The sequence below is a fragment of the Grampus griseus genome, assembly GCF_964374135.1.
Source record: "Grampus griseus genome assembly, chromosome: 1".
Classification (NCBI taxonomy): domain Eukaryota; kingdom Metazoa; phylum Chordata; class Mammalia; order Artiodactyla; family Delphinidae; genus Grampus; species Grampus griseus.
In genome coordinates, this window is record NC_139017.1 from 68,435,326 (window position 1) to 68,446,535 (window position 11,210).

The following is an 11,210-nucleotide window of genomic DNA, read 5'->3' on the forward strand; positions in this document are numbered from 1 at the left end:
CTGGACGCGCAGGCTCAGCGGCCATGGCTCACGGGCCTAGCCGCTCCATGGCACGTGGGATCTTCCCGGACCGGGGCACGAACCCGTGTCCCCTGCATCGGCAGGCGGACTCTCAACCACTGCGCCACCAGGGAAGCCCTCAAAACAACTTTTTAATATAAGTATTATTTGTGGACAAGAAAACAGACTCAAGTAAATATATATTTTTTTAAGGTCATAGGCTTGTAAGGGATGGAGCTAGAGTTGGAACCTAAATCTGACTCTGCAACTGCCCTCTATTGAGTGATTCTCAGCCAGGGGCAGCTTTGCCCTCCACTCTGGGGACATTTTTGGTGGCCACAACTGGGAGATGTTACTGGCATCTACTGGGTGCTGGGCATGTACTGGGTACTGTACTGGGTACAGGCCAGTGATGCTGCTAGACATCTTACAATGTACAGGACAGTGCTGACAACAAAGACTTTTCTGGCCCCAAATGTCAACAGAGCCGAGGTTGAGAAACCCCACTCTAGACCATGTTGACTCTACTGAAAAGCAAGAAATCAAACGAAGTAAATGCATCTGCTAGGAGGCTAACTGGGCTGAAGAGATGTCTTAGGGGCTTGAAGCCAATCGTGAACTACCGGCTTTAATGAGAAAACAAGACTCTTCTGCCCAGTCCCTGACCTGCCTCCGATCTTATGGTTCTTTCTCTACTGCATTCACCCAGTCTTTCTTCATTCCATCTTTCTTCTCTTTTCCAACTTTTCGTCTCCTCAGCAGACTCTAATTTAGCTTGGAGAAGGCAACCCAGAAAACTCCAACATTTTCAGTCCTCTTTTCTGATTAGAAGGTAGAGTCACTATATAAGAAGCTGCAGGTTTCAAACTGACAACATCCCTAGAATCTGGGAACAAGGTCAAAAATGTCACCTTCTGAAATTGTCAACAAAAAAAAAGGATGAGATGAATAACTGTGGTAATCTTCCCAGGAAATAACCCATCTAAGAAATTCTTGCTAAGTGTGCTGCTGATAAGACGTGGCTGTTTCCTGCTCTCAGCCAGGGTCCAAGAGTGCCTCCTCATTGAAGGAAAGCATTTAAAATGTAACTTGTGTGAGATAAACTGTAATCTAGGAAATTTTAAAATGTTTGTCGTGGGGAAGTGTTCTAAAGGGGGAAGCTTCTGATGACTCATGAGTTTAACTGCCTATAATTGTTAAGGATGCTTTGCATGCTTTTTTTTCCTACAGCAGAATAAACTCTAGAAGGGAGGAACCACGTTCAATTTATCAGTATCTCCGGCAGCAGAGGCATGGATGAGTCATTGGTAGAGAAGGGTAGGAATTAGTGGTGCGTGTGTGAATGGGGTTGTGGAATGTCACAGAAGTACTATTCCGAGTGAAGTTCTCAATCAGGAATCTAATAACTTTTGTTGTACGCAAAATTGTGTGTGTGTGCGCAGGGGGATGGTGTGCATTTATTTGTGGGAAATGTCTGTAGACTTCATCAAAGGGGTCCTTGACCTCCAAAAAGTGAAGCCCACTCCCCTGGTGATGAAAATATAACTACTGGGGAAAAGGAAATAGAAAGAAGATTAACCAGAAAAGGCAAGGGAAGTGAATTCCCCTTAGGAGAGAGATGTTTCCTTCTTAAAGTTCAGATTTATTGCTGTGTTTGCATGAGGCCCCTTCATGTACATGTACAAGCATGCAGTGGAGAGATGAGCTGTGAGCAAACATCAAGGCAGAGCAGAGTCCATGCTCAGGGATGCCGGCGAACGAATGATGAGAGGACCTGGAGAGAATTCAGGAGCGTGTGTGTGTGTGTGTGTGTGTTTGTGTGTGTGTGTGTGTATGCACGTATGTATCAGAGGGGACAGGATGAATATTAACTTGTCCAAGTATGCCAACATCAGTGCTGATTTTGGGTTCCAAGGATGTCCTGGGTTAGTCAATAGTCACCTGTAAAAGAAGAATTCTGTGAGGCTGAGTTCTAGGAAGCGGAGTAGGCAATTAAGATGGAGTCCTTCATTATTTTAGCCAAAATTCAGGTGTAAGTTACAGAAACAAATGTTAGCCAAGGGACTTATTTGAAGTGTACTGGATAGTTCATAAACTCCAAAGAAAGAGCTGAACAAGAAAATCTGGGAACACAAGAAGCTGGGCAGTCTGGGGACTTCCACAGCTGGTGACCAGCTCCAGTGACCTCCAGTCTGCAGATCTCTGGGTCTAGGTTTTAAATTTCCAAGAGAGAAGCTAACTGTTGGTACTGGTCCTAGAGAAGAGGAAACCGTGAGCCAAGGTATTTCCTCAGTTATTGCTGACTGCAGTCCTTATCACTATTGGTTTGGGGTAGGTGTTATACCTTGAAACTAATGGGAGACAAGTACCCAGGTCTTCTATTTGACAGTTACCACTATGTGCCCTCAATGCATATTATTAATTTCCTACTGTTTTAAAAACTAATGAATGGGAATGGGGTGGGAGTTGGGTGGGAGAACTTTGAGGCAAAGGAAACAAACAGTGCAATGGCCCTCTGGTAGGATGAACTTGGAATCCCAGAAATAGAAAGAAGGCCCTTGTAGCTAGAGAATAATTTGCAAGGAGATGGGAGTAGAGGAAGGGCGTTCACAGAACTTGTAGGCCTTTGTGGGCAGTTCAGGTTTTTTCTTCCTAGGTACAATAGAAAGCCACTGGAGGGATTTAAACACATATAAATTACATTTAAAAAATTCAGTTTGGTGATAGAGAAAGGATTCTAGAAAGACCAACTTGGACGTTATTGCAATCATCCGGATGAGAGGCGATGGTGGTTTGAATCAAGGGGTAGGTACTGGAGAGGGTGAGAAGGGGGTAGATTCAGCATGTATTTTTGTATTTTGGAGAGAGAATTGACAGGACTTGCTGATGGAACTGAGGTCAGGGAGAAGAAGAGGGAAATCCAAATCACATCCTAGGCTTTTGGCTGGAGCAACTAAAAGGGCAGTAATGTCCTTTACTGAGCTGTGAAGACTGAGAGAAGGAGCAGATTTAGGGAGGAAGATGGAGTTTGGAATCGATCAATCTCGTGTCAAGTTTGAGGGGTCAGATGTCTTAATGGGGAAGCATGGGGGCCGCTGGATGTACATCTGGGAGCCACCAGATTACAGGCTTTACTTACAACAAGGGGCAGGGTGAGGTCACTTGGGAGGTACCTAAGACCGAGCCCTGGGCACTGTCACATTAGAAAGTCTAGCTGGGCAGCAACAGGCAATGGAGACAGGGAGTGGTCGGTGAGGTCAGAGAAATGCCATTTTGTTTTTAAAGTGCAGGCTTTTAATTTGTACGTTCTACATGTCCCACTTAGTTTATTTTGGACACTTGCATTGTTTATGAATACACTACAGATTTATCTGGTAAATGTCAGACCTTCACAGCTCCACACTTTTCCTTGCCTAAATCATCGGCAAGATATTTCTAGATTCTTTATGTGTGTTTGAGGGATTGGCAGGAATTCACTGTTAACTAGGCCTGGCAGGAAGGCCAAGTCTGCCAGTAAATCTCTCTCTGGGCCTGTAAATATTTGTCTAAGGTCCATTAAGTTACTGGGGATAAACCAGGTTCTTATAGGCAACTCTAATAAACCACATGCAGAAAATCCACTTTGTGGATTATTGGCAATAAATTCTAATTTTTCAGAGTGTTACATTAAATCCTGCCTAAGCTCTATTATGGCATTTTGCATATTTCTGGGGTGGCTCTCTTTACCAACGTTTAGCAAATGACTTTATTTTAAAAGCAGTCTAGGGCTTCCCTGGTGGTGCAGTGGTTGAGAATCCTCCTGCCAATGCAGGGGACATGGGTTCAAGCCCTGGCATGGGAAGATCCCACATGCCACGGAGCAGCTAAGCCCGTGCGCCACAACTACTGAGCCTGTGCTCTAGAGCCCGCGAGCCACAACTACTGAGCCCATGTGCCACAACTACTGAAGCCCGCATGCCTAGAGCCCATGCTCCGCAACAAGAGAAGCCACTGCAACGAGAAGCCCGCACACCGCAACGAAGAGTAGCCCCCACTTGCCGCAACTAGAGAAAGAGCGCGTGCAGCAACAAAGGCCCAATGCAGCCAAAAATAAATAAATAAAATAAATTTATTTAAAAAAAGCAGTCTAACCAAAACATACGTAGAAAGGTGAGCCTGATGATTATATACAGTATACATATTTACACACACACACAGCAAACTGAACTATGTGAACTCTATCTAGCTCCTTCTAATACTCATAACTATGTAACTATAATAATCAATTAGTCTACCTGGTACCCCCAGGTTTCCTTATTTTTTAATTAAAAATAAAGCTTTCCCCCTTGTTATGAAAACAAGATATTCATTATAGAAAAACAAAATGTTAAAAAAGGAAGTTTGGGGCTTCCCTGGTGGCACAGTGGTTAAGAATCCGCTTGCCAATGCAGGGGACACGGGTTTGAGCCCTGGTCCGGGAAGATCCCACATGCTGCGGAGCAACTAAGCCTGTGCGCCTGCAAACCAGAGCTACTAGAGCCTGTGAACCACAACTACTGAGCCCACATGCCACAACTAATGAAGCCTGCACACCTAGAGCTTGTGCTCTGCAACAAGAGAAGCCACTGCAATGAGAAGCCTTTTCAACGCAACTACAGAAAGCCCATGCACAGCAATGAAGACCCAACACGGCCAAAAAAATAAAATAATAAAATAAAAAACAATAAATAAAAAAATAAAAAGGAAATTTGGAACACAATAATCATAAGCTCACTATCCAGAGATAACCTCTGTTAGTACTACTGTTGATATCTTGAGATATATCCTTTCTGATCTCTGTACATACATTGTGTAGTTTGGAGTCACACTAATCTAAAATAAAAATAGACTTAATTTTATGTTTTAAATGTAATTAAAAATAAATTTAAAAAACCCTTAGCAAGGAAATCTAAAAAAGAGTGGCTTTACATATATGTATAATTGATTCACTTTGCTGTACAGCAGAGACTAACACAACATACTCCAATAAAAATTTAAAAAAATAAATAGATAAAGGAGACTTAAAAGACATATCCCTCCCCCCCAAAAAGGAACCAAAAATAAAAAACAAAACTCTTAGCAATGTATTGTGAATATCTTTCAATAATAATAAATATTTTTTCAGGACTTCTTCAGACTTTAAATTGACTGCCAAGAATTTCCCAGTATGAATGTACTAATTTAGCTATTTCTCAATTAGTGTTTGCATTGTTCTGTTTTTTGTTTGTTTGGGGGTTCTGCTATTATATCAGTAATGACATTTTTGCAACTGAATTATTGTATATATTCTTAGTTCCTTAGGCTAAACCTCCAGGAATGGACTTGCTGAGTTAAAGCATTCTGACACATATTGCCAGATTTTTCTACAAGTTGTATTCAAAAATACCTCTACCAACAATAAATGTCTTTGTCAATACTGGACCTCAAAAACAATTAAAAAAAATCTTTGTCAAGTCAGTAGGGGAAAATGGCATTGAGTCACTGGTTTTATTTGTATTTCTTTGATTACTAGTGACATGGGATGTTACCATATATTCATCGGCTGTTGGCATTTCTTATTTTGCAACTTGCTTTTCCACATCCTGTGCTTGATATTTTCTGAAGGTGCTTGTTACTGATTTGTAAGACCAGTCTTTCTATGTAAGAGATATTGATCCTTTGTGTTTTAAATATTTTTCCTAGTCTGCCACCAGCTTTTTAGTTTTTGAGACCTGAAATATTTAAAAAGTACATGTAATCAAGGTCAGACTTTTCTTTTATAATTTCTCTATTTATTGTTAGTTTTAGAAAGCCTTCCCCACACCAAGATTATATAAATATTCAGCTTTATATTTTTTCTAGTGCTTGTTATGTTTCTTATGTAACATTTAAATCTTTATCCTCCGGGCTTTATTTGGTGTGCTGTTAGAAGTAGAAATTTTGTTTTATTTATTTCAAATGGTGAGCTATTGAAAAGTTAAATCAATTTTTGTTCCATTTCACATTTCCCTCCATTATATTTGCAGAATAGCTATATAGGAAAATGCTGATCAAAAGTTGCACACTGGGGCTTCCCTGGTGGCGCAGTGGTTGAGAGTCCGCCTGCCGATGCAGGGGACATGGGTTCGTGCCCCGGTCCGGGAGTGTCCCACGTGCCGCGGAGCGGCTGGGCCCGTGAGCCATGGCCGCTGAGCCTGCTCTCCGCAACAGGAGTAGGCCACAGCAGTGAGAGGCCCGCGTACCGCAAGAAACAAAAACAAAAACAAACAAACAAAAAAAGTTGCACACTGGAGGCCCATGGTCATATCTAGACTATGGATATATTTAGTTCATGTAATTTTTGAATTAGTTATATACATAAAAAATCAGAAAATTTTATACAAAAATATAATTTTCCAAATTCTCTTGAAAAATCAGAATATCTAGCAACTCTGTGGTCACTTTCTTTCTTGATAAAAATGAACTGGGAGGGCTTCCCTGGTGGCGCAGTGGTTGAGAGTCTGCCTGCCGATGCAGGCGACACGGGTTCGTGCCCCGGTCCGGGAGGATCCCACATGCCGCGGAGAGGCTGGGCCCGTGAGCCATGGCCGCTGAGCCTGCGCATCCGGAGCCTGTGGTCCGCAATGGGAGGGGCCACAACAGTGAGTAGGCCTGCGTCCAGGAAAAAAAAAAAAAAAAAAAAATGAACTGGGAGCTGGGAAGCTGTTGTCTCCTATAGTCACAGAAGGTCCCCACCAGTCTGCGTCATTCATTTTTATTGTCTGCCTGAAGGCGTTTGAGGTTATGATCGTTACTATTAATTTTTGTACATTTATTTTGCAATTGAACACAACACAAAAACTCTCTCATTAGTACTAATCATTTTCCCGTTAATTTTCTTTATTGATATTTCAAATAATTATATCATCATGCAAAAAATTATAATTGTCTTTTCCAATATGTATACTTCTTTATTCTTTTTTCTTACCTTATTACACTTGCCTAAAACTTCCTAATAATTTTGAATAATGGTCGTGATAGCAGACATCTTTATATTATATTGGATTTTAGTAGGAATGCCCCTAGTGTTTGACTTCAAAGATGTATATTTTTATAGTTCTGTGATGTTCTGATTTTTTATTAATATAAGTAAAATGTGTTGAATTTGACTGAATGACTTTTTGGCATCTACTGTTATTATCCTGAGACTTTTCTCTGAATTCAGTATAAGACATTTTCTAGTGTCAAACCATTTGCATATTTTTATTATAAAGTCTAACAGTACCTAACAGTACCAGATTAGCCTTAATAATATGCCTCTTAGTCTAATTTCCTATTTTTTAAAAAAACTATTAGGAATTTTTCATCTGTTTTCACAAATGAGATTCATCCATTGTAGTCTTCCTCTCTTCTCTTTTTGGTGCTCTATCAGATTTTTTTCTTAACATATACTTTATATAATATTCCTACTTCTGCCCATGCTTAATTTTTAAAAATTGCATTAACTGGTACATTCTTTAACTCTTAAAAATGTTAATTTTTCATTTATACATTTTCTTTATTTTCTATTTTAGATGTATTTTTTTTCCTAATTTTTATTTGAAACATGTTATATATACAGCATAGTGTACAACATGTATTTGTACAATTTAAAGGGTAATAATAAAGCAAACACCCATGAAGCTACCACTGGCCTAAGGAATATCAACAGAACTTCACCAACACCCCAAAATTTCCAGGCATCCTTCTAATTGTTCCCCAAATGGAACCATTATCCTGAATTTTGAGTTAATGTAATCTCACTTTCTTGTTTATAGTTTTACTTCTGAGATTTGTATCCTTAATAATACAGTGTTTAGTTTGACTATTTTTGATCCTTACATGTATAGAATCATACTGTATTTTTATGAAATCCCTTTTGCCCCATATTATGAGTGTGAGTCCTCTGTGCCCAAGGTATAGCTGAAGCACACTTATTTTCCCTGCAGTATCTTCTTCCATTACACAAATGAATCATCTGTTCAGCTACCGAATGACATTTTTGCATTTAAGTTTCCAAAGCAGAGATCTGCTGCTTTTCAGTATAAATAGCCCGTTGGTTTTGCTTTCTACCTGGATGGCTATAGGCCTTTTTTCTTTATCTTTGACATTCAATGTTTGCTTAGAGTATACCCTCATGAGCCTTATTTTATTGAATTTGCCTGGCACTCCTCATAGTGGCCCTTTTATTTCTATATCTGGTAATTTCCCCCCATGTTCTCATCCTTAAAGAAGAAGGCCTGTCCTTGTCCAATATGGGAAAGGATAGATGTTCTGTTAGAGATTATGTGTCCCTTCAGCAAAGGAAACAAGTTTACATCTTCTTGACTTTAATCACCTTAGACATTTCATGGTGTGTGAGGGTGAGAGAGAGGTGGCCAAGGGCAGCCAGTCTCACCTCTGACTCAAGGGCTCCTTCTGTGGCCGCTGAGGCTGAAAGGGCAGCTGTATCTCTCCAACTAGCATGGTGGCCCGCACCAAGAGCAGACCTCATCAGTACCTCTGCTCCATTCTCATGCTTTCTGTGCCGCGAACAAGCTTTGGGCCTACCTCTGGCCACCTGCCCCTCCTTGAGGTAACTCCAGCATCTGTCCTCTTCTCAAGGAGGTTGTGGGGTTCGAATCTGGTGCCACCCTCCACAAATTCCTCATCTCATCGCTGGTCCATGTCACACTGAGGCACTGAGTGTCCTCTTCTGCCCCAGAAGTCACTTCATCTGGGAATTATGAAGGGACAGTGTTAAATTTATTGACTCAGACTGTCATTTTGGACTGGAAACACTACCTATTTCACTTGCATTGACTCTCAGATTGAAAAGTGGGCCTGCTGGGCATCTATGAGGTCTCTCAGAGCCCCGTGGCGTGGAGGACAGAGATGGAGAGGCAGCTTCTGTGTTCCAGTCCACACTTTGAGAATATTGTAGCCTATTCAGCAGGTTACTGCCTGAAGGCTGCCTGGGATTTATAGTCACTCAGGAGATAAGCATTTGTCTCTAATGTTGAGTTAGATAGCCTTTTCCTCAGTTTCTGGACAACAAAAAGGAGGGCCGACCATATGCCAAGGATATTGTGGAAGGGAAAAATACACTGGATGGGAGGTTGTTAGACAATGTCCTTAATACTCTTCATTTCCAGAAATTCTGTGCCTGCTGTTTTCATTTGCTGTTAAGGGGAATCCATCTCGCTAATCCTGAAATCCTGAGATATGTGCCTCCTTGTTCAATGTCACCTAAGGCTTCTTAGTCAGTGTGTGAAGGATGGGGCTGTCTTGGGATCACATAGTTTTTTTTTTTTTTTATTGTTTTAAGGACCTAACATATCAGAGATGCCTCCCCTTTGGGGAGATCTCATTATGGGCCTGAAGTCCCCTTAATACTCATCATGAAGTTAAAGTTTTCCCCTTTCTCCTGAGAAACAAATGGGAGTAGCGAACTGTGACTTTATTATTCTTAAGCAAGTTGCATTGAAATTTATATGCACCTTTCCAAAAGAAGATTAATTATACATATTACAAGAAGGGTGAAAACACAATGATGATGGGTTTCTTTGTTCCTTGCTTGACACATAATGTATCTATCAGAGCAGACCTGTCTATTTAGCAGCTCTACGATGTCAGTGAGTTATGATTGGGAGTTTCCAGCTGATCATTCCTGCTGTTGGGAAGATAATTAAAAGGTGAGAACACTTCCCTTTGAGAGTTATCCTACGGTGCCCACAGGGCTTGGCTGTAGTTGGTTTGGGGGTCTTTTTCCTTGCAAGGCCAGGGTAGGGTAGAGTAGGGAAGGTAGTCTTGCAGAGAGTTCTCAGAGTCTCGAAAAGAAAATCTCATCTTCAACCAAGATCTGGAAACTATACATATTACAGTCAAGTACTTCTTGGATTTTCTTCGATAGAGGAAAAAGGGGAAAGTAAAATAATTCTGATTTTTTAATGCCCATTAGAGTCCTGAAACTCTCATCTTTTTGCCTTAAATGTCATCCAAGGGGACCCAACTTGAAAAGGATTAGATAATCCTCTTTGTCTAATCTAAAGGAGGATTAGATCTGATCAATCTAATCTTATCGAATATAGACTTATACAGGATGCTAAGAGATAGAGACAGTCCAAAAACTTGACTCTCTCTTTCTAAATTTCCTTTTCCTTATTGAACACAATGCTAAGCAATATTCAGGCACTGCCCATGCCACTGCTGGCCCTGGACAGAAGGAGGGATTCTTCATCTGTCCAGATAATACCACAGCCCAGAGCTGGGTGCAGCAGGGGGCCCACAGCAAGGCCTCTGAGAGTAGCCAGTGGGCTAGCGGGGAGGATGGAGCTAGTCTGACTCCTTTTTATAACTTCCCTAAGGGCAGGAAGTCTGGATCAGTGGTGTCAGACAATGGTAACTTCCTTGTTATTTAATGACTCTGTGCCTCAGTTTCCTCCTCTGTAAAATGATGATAAGAAGAAAATGTAGTTTTTAGGGATTTTGTGAGGATAAAATAAGTTAATGCTCTTAGAACAATTTCTGGGCCAGAGTGAGTACTTAATCAACACTAATAATTCATAATATTATTACCTTATTTGGATCATTGAGTAGTACATTGCTCCCTATTCTTTAATAGAACTGTTTAAAAATCAAACAACTTGATTACAAAATGAAGATGGACTTTGAATGGGAAATTTGCAGGTATATAGCCTGTTGTCTGGGTTGGGAACCTTAGAGCCTTATGTACTTTGCTTAAGAAAAACACACTACTGGCCAAGTCTCTAATCTGATACACTTCCCATGAGAAGGAACACTGTTACATAGTAATGACACTGGATCTCAAGTCCATAACGGTTTCTTCCCAAGAGACTCCTGAAACACTCATTTTATAGCAAAGACGCCTTCCAGCAAGATTGACTATAAAAAGAATTCTCTCTCTGATCACATGGAAAAAATATCCTAATTGGTTTGACAAAAATGCTTAGTTAAGGAAGGAACAGATTATGTGCTTGTTTTATTCCACAATCGTATTGTAAGTTCTTTATTTTTTAAGAATTAATTAATTATTTTATTTATTTATTTTTGACTGCGCTGGGTCTTCGTTGCTGCCCGCAGGCTTTCTCTAGTTGCCGTGAGCGGGGGCTATTCTTCGTTGCAGTACACGGGCTTCTCCAGTTGCAGAGCATGGCCCACGGGCTTCAGTAGTTATGGCATGCAGGTTCAGTAGT